Source organism: Panthera leo, chromosome C2 (assembly GCF_018350215.1).
Source record: "Panthera leo isolate Ple1 chromosome C2, P.leo_Ple1_pat1.1, whole genome shotgun sequence".
NCBI classification, from domain to species: domain Eukaryota; kingdom Metazoa; phylum Chordata; class Mammalia; order Carnivora; family Felidae; genus Panthera; species Panthera leo.
The window spans coordinates 54,910,096-54,922,640 of NC_056687.1; the positions used below are offsets into that span (position 1 = coordinate 54,910,096).

The 12,545-nt window shown below is 38.7% G+C and overlaps 1 long non-coding RNA gene across 2 annotated transcripts in view; it reads left to right on the top strand.

The window, feature by feature from the left end:
• The window catches only part of LOC122229938, a 29,457-nt gene extending 17,369 nt beyond the window's left edge, over positions 1-12,088 (top strand). The window contains exons 7-8 of one of the 2 annotated variants that reach the window (XR_006207201.1): positions 3,546-3,718; positions 12,005-12,088. This is a non-coding gene — a long non-coding RNA (uncharacterized LOC122229938). The remainder of the gene's footprint in view (positions 1-3,545; positions 3,719-12,004) is intronic. The other variant, XR_006207202.1, reaches the window with a different exon arrangement.
• The last annotated feature ends 457 nt before the right edge of the window (positions 12,089-12,545 follow it).

Sequence of the window (12,545 nt, forward strand, 5' to 3'; positions counted from 1 at the left end):
GCCTGTGTTGTCAATTGATTCCTGGATTTAGTTTCCCTCCAGATGATTTGAAGACACCACAGTTGTATGAATATTTTGATCAATAACCAGGGATCCTGGGTGGCTTCTCCTTGCTGTAGTCAGCAACTGATGTACATTGTACACTAAGGCATTAAAGGTGTTTTTCTTCCTGTGACTGCCAACCAACTGGAAATTCCCAGAGCCTTGCCTAGGAGTGGAAACGTTTTCTAAACTGTTACAGGACAGCACCCTCATCTTTGAGACTTTGAATGAATCTCTGTAACTGACTTGAAACATGCAAATGCCCGCCCCTCCACCCCCACCCCTGCCACCTAGTGAGAATGAATATCTTTTCTCTAGGAGGCCCCCTAACAGCTACCTAGGGGCCACCAAAGAGCCCTGTTAGTTTGACTTATTTTAAGTTTGGGGAAGAACAAATTGCCTACTCAGGTAAAAACTGTCTCTCAACTTCTCCCAGGCGAGACTGGCCTTTGGGTACACACTCTCTAGGGCTCTGACCTGACTTCCTTACAAAAGAAAACTAGGATCCAAGTTTGTTCCATGTAATTGGAGCTAAAAACATATGTAGCCCTAAAAATCCTGCTATTCTGGTTTTCTTTAACTTTGGATTTGTCTTTCCAACCCGATACTATCTTTCTAAAATATGTACACCTTTCACTGGTATTCAGTTGTGATATTTATGTATTAAAAACCCCTCCAATTTGGCCCAAATTAAAGTTCCCAATCCATATTTTAAGGCCTCTTTTACTCCATGATCTTAAAATATATATATATATATATATATATATATATATATATATACACACACACACACATATATATATATTCTTTCTTTTGAGATAGACTTTACCCTTGGAGGCTTTCTTTTCTCTGGGTGTTCGTATCTATAGCTCTCTGTGACAGTGCACCCTGTGCCATCCCTCTCTGTTGCGAAATCAGATGTGGCTAGCCGGGAAAGCTTCTCATCTCTTCAGCTGCAGATTTTTTTTCTCTGTAAAACCTGTTACGTGACTCTGCAGAGGCTTACTCTTAAATTCTGAGTAATGGGGGTTGCTCTTTCTTTGCTCTTGGAATCTTGTAGTCTTTAATTGCATTACTCCTTATCAGCCATGTAGAGTTCAAACTACTAATCCCAACCAATAGGATATTAAGATTCAAACTGGAGATACATAAGCAAATGCACGCTTACAGCTCTATTGCTTTAATACTTTGTTTCACTCGGCATGTCTTCTCCATAGCCAGCCTGGTTCTGTCCTACACACCATCTTTGACGTATGGGGTCCTTGTAATCGAATTTAACCTAGATGAGAAGCATTGCAGAGAACACCTTCTGAAGAGAATAACCTTCTTGCCTTACCTTTCTATCCCATCCTCTATTTTCCTTAGCTGTAATCATTAGAATGTACTGACAATTACAGCAAATCAATGTTACCAAGACTGACTTTGGTAATATTCTCTCTACAGGATGTTAAGGCTTAATATCATTTCAAATTATGGCTTAACATCATTTCTTTTCTTGGAAAATATCACTGTATTATACAAAGTTCAGTACTTCATTGAACATTCTATTCCCAGTTATATATTTAAAATTTTACTTACTGTTTTGGGACTACCTTACGCATATTTTTTTCTTCTAAACCTATTATGATTAAATTGAGCCCTCCTGTCTGTGCTGTCCCAGCCACAAAATCCCCATTTAAGTCTGCATTTGAAATATTTAAAAAAGCATTTTCCCATGTTTAAATAGACTTCCTTAATTTATATATTCTTTGAACTATTTCATCTAATCATCTGATCTCTAAAAATTTTGTTATACCTTTTTCAAAGCTGTGCTATATATTCTTTTAAAAAATTTTTTTAGTGTTTATTTATTTTTGAGAGAGACAGACAGGGGTGTGAACAAGGGAAGGCAGAGAGGGAAGGAGACACAGAATATAGCAGGCTCCAGGCTCCAAGCTCTCAGCACAGAGCCTGACACAGGGCTTGAACCCAGGACTGTGAGATCATGACCTGAGCTGAAGTCGGATGCTTAACTGACTGAATCATCCAGACAGCCCAAAGCTGTGCTATATATTCTTAAAAGCCTAAAACACTTAATGATCACTTACCTCTAATTATGTGAGAACACTTTCCATAACTTTTGAGATAACTGAAAAAATCCCCTCACAATATGTTTCTAAGTAACACAGGCAACAGGTGAAAATATTTAGCAAAGCTGTCTCATTTGTTTAGAACATTATAATGTGAATTAATACAAGACAAAGGTGCCCCTTTTTATTAGCAAAATGTTTAAAGTACCTAATGCTGATGATACTGAGTTATGATAAGCATTTCTGAACATGGCAAGTGGCAGATTATATTACAAACCCCTTCTTGAAAGCAGGATCTCAGTAAATATAAAGCATGTATAAACCTAGAGTTAATATAAAATTTCATAAAATGATAAGGAACTGGGGTGTCTGAGTGGCGCAGTCAGTTGAGTATCTGACTTTGGCTTAGGTCATGATCTCACCATTTGCGAGTTCAAGCCCCACATCGGGCTTTGTGCTGGCAGCTCGGAGCCTGAAGCCTGCCTTGGATTCTGTGTCTCCTCTCTCTCTGTCCCTACCCCTGCCCTGGGCTCTCTGTCTCTCTCAAAAATAAATAAACATTAAAAAAATGCTAAGGAACAATATACAAAGCACCTTATTTCTAGACCTGGTGGGTTACTGGAAAGATCATCTCCTGGGTGTGGGGTTCGGGGGGTATATATTGGAATAGAGTTCTAAGGGCTAAGATGGTAACTGTTGTTAACTTTTTTCATCTGAGATACATTATTTGCCTGTGGGACCTGTAGACAATAAACATATAGATATTTTTTATTCCCAAGATTTTATCACTTTTAACTATAAGGTAAAAAGCCTTTGGTAACTTCTAAAATTCCATCTGGTAATTATTGGTAAGGGGGACTCATTTCTGAGTTCCAAGGTATTTATACTAGCTAAAACTTACTGTGTACATACTATATTCCAGGCATTGTTTCAAAAACTTTTATACACATTAATTTGTATATTAACCACCTCTGTCCAATGCCACAGACCTAAGTGTAAGAGCCAGGTTTATATCCCAACATTCTTATTCCTTATTGGTCTTTCTCAACAAGGTCATTTGTGGTATGCTTATATACCTTCCACCCAGATGTTATCAGATGTAGATAGCTACGGTCTATGCTATATTCTCAGTTGCCATAACTATTTCTGAAGAGTTAAATTTCAGGAATAGCTTTCATTTAAAAGGTATAGATTTAATATTTATCCATGACTGAGAGTGTAGTCAAAATATTTATCAACCCTTAAGGCAGCAGCACTAGCCAGTCAGTGAAGACACCACCTAATCAGATGCCCCATAAGCAACCAGTGAGATCATATGGATGCAAAGTGATTGGGTATAAATCTCCTCCATGACTAACTCATTCAGGGATGTCTATGTGACTCAAGAAAATTAGCAGGTACGTTTATCATTAACAATGTACATTATATTTAAAGATAGCCTATGGAAATCAGAAGATTGTGGTGGAGCAGGAGGACCCTAGGCTTGCCTCGCCCCGCTGATACAACCAGATAACTATCAAATCATCCTAAATACCCCAGAAATAGACCTGAAGATTGACAGAACAAACTTCACAGCTAAAGGTAGAGAAGAGGCTACAATGAACAAGGTAGGAAGTGCAGAAATGTGGCTTGGGAGAAAATGGATTATGGCCGTTATGGTGGAAAGGGAGCCACAGTCACAGAGAAGGGCAAGAGACAGGTTCACACTCAGAAGAGTACATGAGAAAAATAAATCCCCATAGTAATTGGCTTGGAGAGCAAGAGGGCTTGAATTTCATGAGTTCTTGCAACCAGTGGGGCTTAAAGCCTGCAGTTTTAAAGGCCAGTGTGCTTGACTCTGGGAGAACTCAAAGGACATTGGGGCTGCTCTTAGAGAGAAGGCTGGCAAACAGCCCACAGACATACAGTTTGGAAACAACAACCTGAAAAGTGCCTGGGGCACACAATGGGGAGGTTAGTTGCTCATCTTGGAGTGGGTCCCAGAGAGGCAGTGTTCACAGAGACTCTTCCAGGAACAAAGGAACTGGCAGGCACCATTTCCCTCCCCTGTTTCTCAGCATAAGCATAGGGCCACCTGTGGGAACCAGTGCAGCACTGACACTGGCTACCTAACTTGCTTTCACCAAGTCTGGCACCCCCACGCTCCCGTGGAACCACTCTTTCCAGTCACACTTGCCTCAGTCCCAGCGTGGTGGGCCCCCTCCTTCAGAAGACTGGCCCAAGCCCCTGCCAACATTACATTTTCCAACCCAGGAGTTTTGCGAGGCCTCAGTTCCAGCAGTGGCAACAGGTCTTATTTCACAAGCAGACTAGAGCACACCTAGTTAAAACGTGCCACATTCAGGCAAGGGACAAAAACACTACCTGCAACAGGCAAAGAGAGCTTCTGCAGACAACCGTCCTGAAGGATAAAGCAGCCAGTACACAATAGCAGAGCACATGCAGCACACATTGGAGACATTCCCAGAAGCACCAGGCCCTGGGGCACAGAGGACACTACATGGCAGGGCACTACAGGACCTCTTCTTCATAAGGCCATTACCCTTAAGAACAAGAGACATAGCTGATTTTCCTAACATACAGAAACAGGCACAGAGACTTAGACAAAATAAGAAGACAGAGGAATTTGTCACAAGCAAAAGAACAGGACAAGGCCCCTGCTGGAGACCTAAGAGAAACAGATATAAGTAACATACCTGATAGAGAATGTAAAGCAATGATCATAAGGATGCTTTCTAGGCATGAGAAAAGAGTGGAAGACATGAGTGAGTGAGACTGTTAATACAGAGATAAAGAATAACATAGCAGAGATAAAGGTCTCAATAAAGGAAATGAGAAACACACTTGATGGAAAGAATAGCAGGCTGGAAGAAGCAGAGGAATGAATTCACGACCTAAAAGACACAGTAATGAAAAGTAATCAAACTGAACAAAAGAGAGAAAAAATAATTATGTAAAATGATAATAGACTTAGGAAACTCAGTGACCACATCAAATGTAATAACAATTATAGAAGTTCCAGAAGAAGAAGAGAGAGAAAAGGGGACAGAATTTATTTGGAGAAATAATAGCTGAAGACTTCCCTCATGTGGGGAATGAAACAGATACCCAGATCAAGGAGGCAGAGAGGACCCCCAACAAAATCCACAAAAGCATATCTACACCAAGCAATATTATAATTAAAGTGGCTAAATATAGTGATAAAGAAAATATATAAAAAGCAGCAAGACAAAAGAAGAGTATCAAATATAAAGGAAATCCCATAAGGCTCTCAGTGGATTTTTCAGCAGAAACTTTTCAAGCCAGAAAGGAGTGGCATGATATATTCAAAGTAGTGGATGGTAAAAACCTGCAGGCAAAAATACTCTATCCAGCAGGGTTATCTCTCAGAATAGAAGTAGAGATAAAAAGTTTACCAGAAAAACACAAACTAAAGGAGTTCATGACCACTAAACCAGCCCTGTAAGAAATATTAAAAAAAAAAAAAATTTTTATGTTTATTTATTTTTGAGACAGAGAGAAACAGAGCATGAATGGGGTAGGAGCAGAGCGAGAGGGAGACACAGAACCTGAAGCAAGCTCTGAGCTGTCAGCACAGAGCCCGATGCGGGTCTTGAACCCACCAACCATGAGATCATGACCTGAGCCAAAGTCGGACGCTTAACCCACTGAGCCACCCAGGCACCCCTCCCCACACAAGAAATATTAAAGGCCACTCTTTGAGAAGAGAGGAAAGACCAAAAAATGACAGTATGAAGGTAGGAATATGAAAGCGCTAAAAATGAATATTTCTTTTTAAAAAAGCAGTCAAGGAACTCACAAAATAGAAGGATGTAAAATACGACACCATATACCTAAAACATGGGGAGGACAGGAGTAAAGAATGGTTCAAACTTAATATAGACTGACAGATGCAGAAGATGTTATATAGAAACCTAACGGTAATCACAAATCATAACCACTACCAAATATGCAAACAATAAAGAGAAAGAAATCCAAATATGTCACTGAAGAAAATGAACAAACCATGAAAGAAAGAAAGACAAGAAAGGATCAGAAAAAAGTCTCCAGAAACAACCACAAAACAAGTAATAAAATGACAATAAATACATATCTATTGGTAATTACTTTGAATGTAAATAGACTAAATGCTCCAATCAAAAGACATACGGTGACAGAATGAATGGGGGAAAAAAAAGGACCCATCTATATGCTGCCTAGAGGAGACTCATTTTAGACCTATGGCACTTGCAGATAAAGTGAGGGGATGGAGAAACATTTCTCATGGAAATGGATGTCAAAAGAAAGCTGAAGTAGCAATATTTATAGCAGACAAAATAGACTTTAAAACAAAGACTGTAACGAGATAAAGAAGGACACTATATAATAATAAAGAGGACAATTCAACAATAAGATATAACAATTATAAATATTTATGCATCCAACATAGAAACACCCAAATACATAAAGCAGCTAATAACAAACATAAAGGAACTAATCAACAATAATACAGTAATAGTAGGAGATTTTAGGGGCACCTGGGTGGCTCAGTTGGCTAAACATCCAACTCTTTTTTTTTTTTTTTAATGTTTATTTATTTTTGAGTAAGAGAAAGAGAGAGTGATCAGGGGAGGGGCAGGGAAGGAGGGGAACAGAGGATCTGAAGCAGGCTCTGTGCTGACAGCAGAGAACCCAATGCAGAGCTTGAACTCACGAACTGTGAGATCATGACCTGAGCTGAAGTCTGTTGCTCAACTACCACCCAGATGCCCTAAGCATTTGACTCTTTATTTCAGCTCAGGTCATGATCTCATGGTTCAAGAGATATAGCCCCATGTCGGGCTCTGTGCTGTCAGTACAGAGCCTGCTTCGGATTGTCTCTCTCCCTCTCTCTCTGCCCCTCCCCTACTTGCTCTCTCTCTCTCTTAAATAAATTACAAAAAAAAAAAAAATAGCAGGAGACTAACACCCACTTACATCAATGGACATATCATCTACACAGAAAGTCAACAAGAAAACAATGTCTTTGACACACTGGGTCAGATGGATTTAACAGATATATTCGGAACATTCATTCCATCCTAAAACAGCAGAATGCACACTATGTTCAAGTGCACATGAACATTCTCCAGAATAGATCATATATTAGACCACAAAACAAGCCTCAATAAATTAAAGAAGATTGAAGTCATGTTGATGAGTTTGTATTTTTGAGCAAAATGAATCTATTGAATATTTGAAGAGGAGAGTAAACTGCTCAAAGCATGCATGTTGGTCATATTCCCTGTCCTCTGTGATATGTAGTATAAGATTAATAGCAAGTGCTTTATGCTAAGGCCTTACCACTTGCAATAAATGCAAAATAAATTATTCAATACCTTAATCTACTCACCTATAAAATGGACATATTAGTATGTATTTTACAGAGTTATCACTATGATCAAATAAGGCATGTTTATAACCTATTTAGCAAATTTCCTGACACATCACCAACATTCACTGAGTGACTTCTATTGGTTATAAAGTGAACCACAGGAGATGACTTCTTGTGTACAGGGATGAACAAGGGGGTCTTTCATATTGCTTAAGCCATCTTTATAGACAGAATAAAAATCAGAGAGTTTTTTTTTTTTTAAATTTGAGAGAGAGAGAACATGCAAGTGAGGAAGAGGGACAGAAGGAGAGATAGAATCTTAAGCAGGCTTGACACTGTGGGCAGAGCCTGATACAGGGCTCGATCTCATGACTCTGGGATCATGACCTGAGCCAAAATCAAGAGTTGAACACTCAACTGATTGAGCCACCCAGGAACCCCTGAGAGAGCTTTCTAAGATCAATTCTTTTGTTGTTTACTTGATTTACTTCCCATATCTGGGTTTGAGTGCACACTTAGAAGGCAAGAGCATTGAGAAACTATCTTACCTGTGTGGCTGAAATGGTCACCCCTGAACATGCCCAAAAGATAATTGGCTTCTCTTCCTCTTGATGATGCAGACAGTGTGGAGTAGAAGGATGAGCTTTGGAATGAGACTCAGGCCCACTGCTTAAGAATCTTTGTGACTTTGCGCAATTTACTTACTTTCTGCACCTCCGTTTTTTCATTTTAATAGAGATCAAATAGGGACTTAAATGGGGACTATTATAGCTCATAACTAATTATCCAGGCTTTTAACATCTTTTCAAAGATATATCTCCATAAGAAGACTCTCTTAACTTTTCATCTTTTTAAGGCTGTCTCTATAGGTGATCTAATTGAAAATTTTTTTTCTTTTCTGTAGTTTAGACTCCATTAGCACTGCCAACTAAAGAGGAAAAAGATTTCTGGGAAGATAAAATCTCTTACTCTTCCATAGATTTTTCTAATGAGAGAAAATAATCTGTAATTCTGAGTTTTTATAATCATATTTATGAATTCTGCCAACTCTGAATCTTATTTCTCCTTATACTGTTTTACCCTTTGGTCAATATAATAAAATACTTGAACCTCCACTTTCCTCCCCGAATGGAGTTGGCAATATTTTTTAAAATCCAAAAATATATGTTCCTCTGAACTTGTTCTTCTATAATTTTTTATACCTAACCTCTTTAGATTAGAAGGATGTCTATCAGAAACAGCTTCTACACCCTCGCCCATTTAAAATCAGTATCTGCAGAGGACAGCTATGAATCTGGCATGTGGTATCCAGTTTACTAAAGTGGGGACCTGGTGGAAAAAATGTGAAATCTTTGCTGATGGAATAAATAAAAATTATGCCTCTGAAATCTGTGCCCCTGAAAAGTTATGTGGACAGATTGTATAGTGAACAGGGGAGTAATCTCTTCCCCATGTACCTTTTGACTAGGGCTTGTGGGACTGTTGAAGGGAGGGAACAGATCGATGACTTCTACACAATCCCATCGAAGGAGTTGTTGGGAGAATCTTGCTCTACCCAAGTAGTTCTGAGAGTCCCTGTTTCTTTCCTTTTGAACACAGGAATGCCTTCATGTGGACTGCTTTAAGATTAACCTGTCTCAGGGCACCTGGGTGGCTCAGTCAGTCAAGTGTCCGACTTTGGCTCAGGTCACAATCTCGCAGTTCATGAGTTCAAGCCATATATTGGGCTCTATGCTGACAGAGTGGAGCCTGCTTGGATCCTCTTTCTCCCTCTCTCTCTGCCCCTCTCCCCCTCGCACTCTCTTTCTCAAAAATAAATAAACATTAAACAAAATAATAAAAAAAGATTAAGCTGTTTCACTAAATACTTCCTTTCAGCCTTCCTCAGTTTCCTTAAAAATCATGGGTCCACCCTTAGTGTGCAAATCTTCAGGGTCCTGGAAAGTCATTGTGATCTTTTACTAGTTTTCCAGCCTTGGAAAGGGTACTTTCCCTTTAGCAAGTAAAGGATAGTTGTTTCCAGAACTGGTTGTAAGCCATGGGCATGTTGTGTGGTCTGGGAATGCTAATTAGGTAAATGAAACCTGGCTTCTCTCTTTGACATCAGGATTGTGTAGCCTATTAAAACAAAAACATCCTAGCATTTCTTGGAGAAAGAACTGTCCAGATGACATCAACAAGAGCCCACATGCTTCAGTGACTCAGGTGTTGCTTAAATGCCAATGACAACTGGCTTGATCTCCAATTCAAAATGTACATGGTGGAGAATAAGTGGGTGTGAGGGGTATGTGGGGCACTTCCCTTCTTCCATTCTTTTTAAGAGGGCATGCACTTAATGTTTTTAATTGAAAGGAGTTTTTAATCTCCTCATAGAATTCAAAATAATAAACACTCATGTTAATTGTAGGATAGATTCTTTAGAGATGTTGGTTTATTCATTCATTTCATCATTGGTTGCATTAGGTGCTAACTGGAAGTGGTGGACCTTTCTACCACATTTTTGTCTTTTTGGGGAAAAAGAAAACCAAAGCCTTATTGCAGTCTAGGAGTGCTGTACCTATTCTTTTTTTGTCTACATGACTAGTCTGTGAGAATCTGAATCTCCTCTAAAATAACCACATCAATTGCTAGATATTGCTCTCAGAGATTTACAAATTTACAAATTGTATTATTAATATAATTATATGTAAGCTAAGCTAGCAGCTCTGTAGTTATCAAAATTAACTTGGCAAAAAAGAAATCTAGTTAGTCTTTTTTTTTTTAATCAGCTCAAAATGTTAAATAGTTTTTGTCAAAAGACCCAAGAAATACGTAATAGCCTAAGTGAGAATGGGAGCAATTGATGAAGTCAGGTCTTAGAAATCATAAGATTGTTAGGTTAGTGGGAGGGGAGAAAGGATGTTTTGGGATGACAGAAAGTTGTGTCAGGGTAGGATATCCTTGTTTTATGATCTTGTTTGTTTTTAATTAAAACTTTTTTGATTTGATGTATAAATTGACATACAACATCCCATTAGTTTCTGGGGTACAACATAATGATATGATATTTGTATATACTGTGAAATGGTCACCACAATAGATTTGGCTAAAATCCTATTGTAAAATGTAAATTGTAATACATGGTTACAATTTATTTTTCTTGTGATGATAACTTTTAAGGTGTAGGATATTCTGAGTTTGATACTTCAGGGATGAAACAATTCTGGGCAGGAATCCATCTAGGAAAGTGTAGAGTGAGTGAAGAAGTGACTTAGTTTTAGAGTTCTTGATCTTCATCAAGAGAGTTTTGTATTTCTCATCACATGGGCATCAAAATCAGCAAGAATGTTGATAACAATGGGGATGGAGAGGGAGACTGAGTTTTGGTGCTAATTCTCAAAATCTCTGGGACCTGATTGGAATTTAGTAGGTAACAAATGAAGGCATAAGAACGCCAAGACAGATGATCCGAGCCACAGACATTCATTAAAAAACATCTCATACCTGATAAAAAGTACAGCATAGGGAATATAGTCAATAGTGTTTTAATAATGTTGTATTATTAATTAATGTTATATCACCACTTATCGTGGGGAGCAGTGAGTAATGCATAGGATTATTGAATCGCTACATTGTACACCCGAAAGTAATATAATATTGTATGTTAATTATACTTCAATAAAATTTATTTTTAAATTTCATACCTATAAAGGATGTAAAGAATACTGTAACATACTTATATATGCCCCATCTACCTTAAATACAGTTGACACTCCTTAGGTACCTTCCTATATGGGAGTAAGGATTACTTCAGAAGAAACAGATTCTCACAGTGAGATCACAGTGAGATCTTGAAACCCTAATGATACAGACGTGACAGTTTGGAAATAACATTGTACGCAGAGATTGACAGCTTTATATCCAGATTCCAGTGTGAAAGAAGATGGGAAATGAGTCATCTCTTTATTAAGAAAAAGGAAAAAGGGAAATGGTGCCTTTGGGAATGAATCACGTTTCAACTGAAGCTGGAAGGCAGTGGGAACTTACATAGGTATGGGCAGAGGGAAGCTTATCATGAAATGATGTTTTCAGAGGGCACAGAAAAGAGGTCTCAGAATTGCAGGAGAAGTAGGAGGCTGGGTCAGGGGAGGAGCAGCACAGAACCTGGGGAAGGGTATGTATGAGAAGATGAGAGTGTCTTATTCACAGTGTGAAATGCCAGCATTTGCAGAGACGTGAAGGTGGGAAGGAACTGTTCAGGGCTTTCAAGGATAACCTGTCAGAGGATTTCAGTGCATTGTGTCTTGAGGACGTTTCTACTAGAAGCAACTGCTTAGCCAAAGATTTAGGTGCAAATGATTTATTAAAATAGTGCTCCCAGGAGAAACTAGTTAGGGAGTAGGAGAAACCAGCTCCACAGATGGGTGGGATAACATGACCCAGGTGAGCAAATCATGTGCAAGGAATTGTTTGATTGGATTTCTGGGTAACACATTTCTCCTTAAAAGGTGCTGGTTGAAATACTTGTTCTTTCCATCAGGGTTTGGTGGTGTGCAGATGTCAGGTCTGAGACATCCGCGGCCACGTTATTACCGTGAGCAAAGCCAGACTGTACATGAAGCAAAGCCAGAGAAGGTAAAGCAAAGATATGGAACCTGGTAAGATGGTTCCTGGGTCACACTGGCCTGGGACTCCCAGAATCTCAGAAAAAGTCCTTTGTTGTGTAAACCAAATTGTTCTGAAATTTTGTTGTCATTATTGTGATTGTTATTGCTTGTAACAAAACTGTAAATTCTCAAACTCTTTAGACTCCTCTCGTGTTTATCCAAATGTGCTTTAATCTTGGAATTGAGAGTAATCAAAAATGAGTAATGACATCACATATTCGGGTTTAGCTTAGAACACAGAGGAAATATTTCATAGCATTACAAGTAAATGAAAGAAAACTTCCTTTCTCATTGAAAAGGAAAGAGGAGATTATACTTCCACAAATATCTCTTCTAATTTATGTCTTCTGGTCTTGCAGTTAGCTTTTTTAAAATTTGAGAATGAAGAGACTGGGCCCTCCAAACCAATTTTCC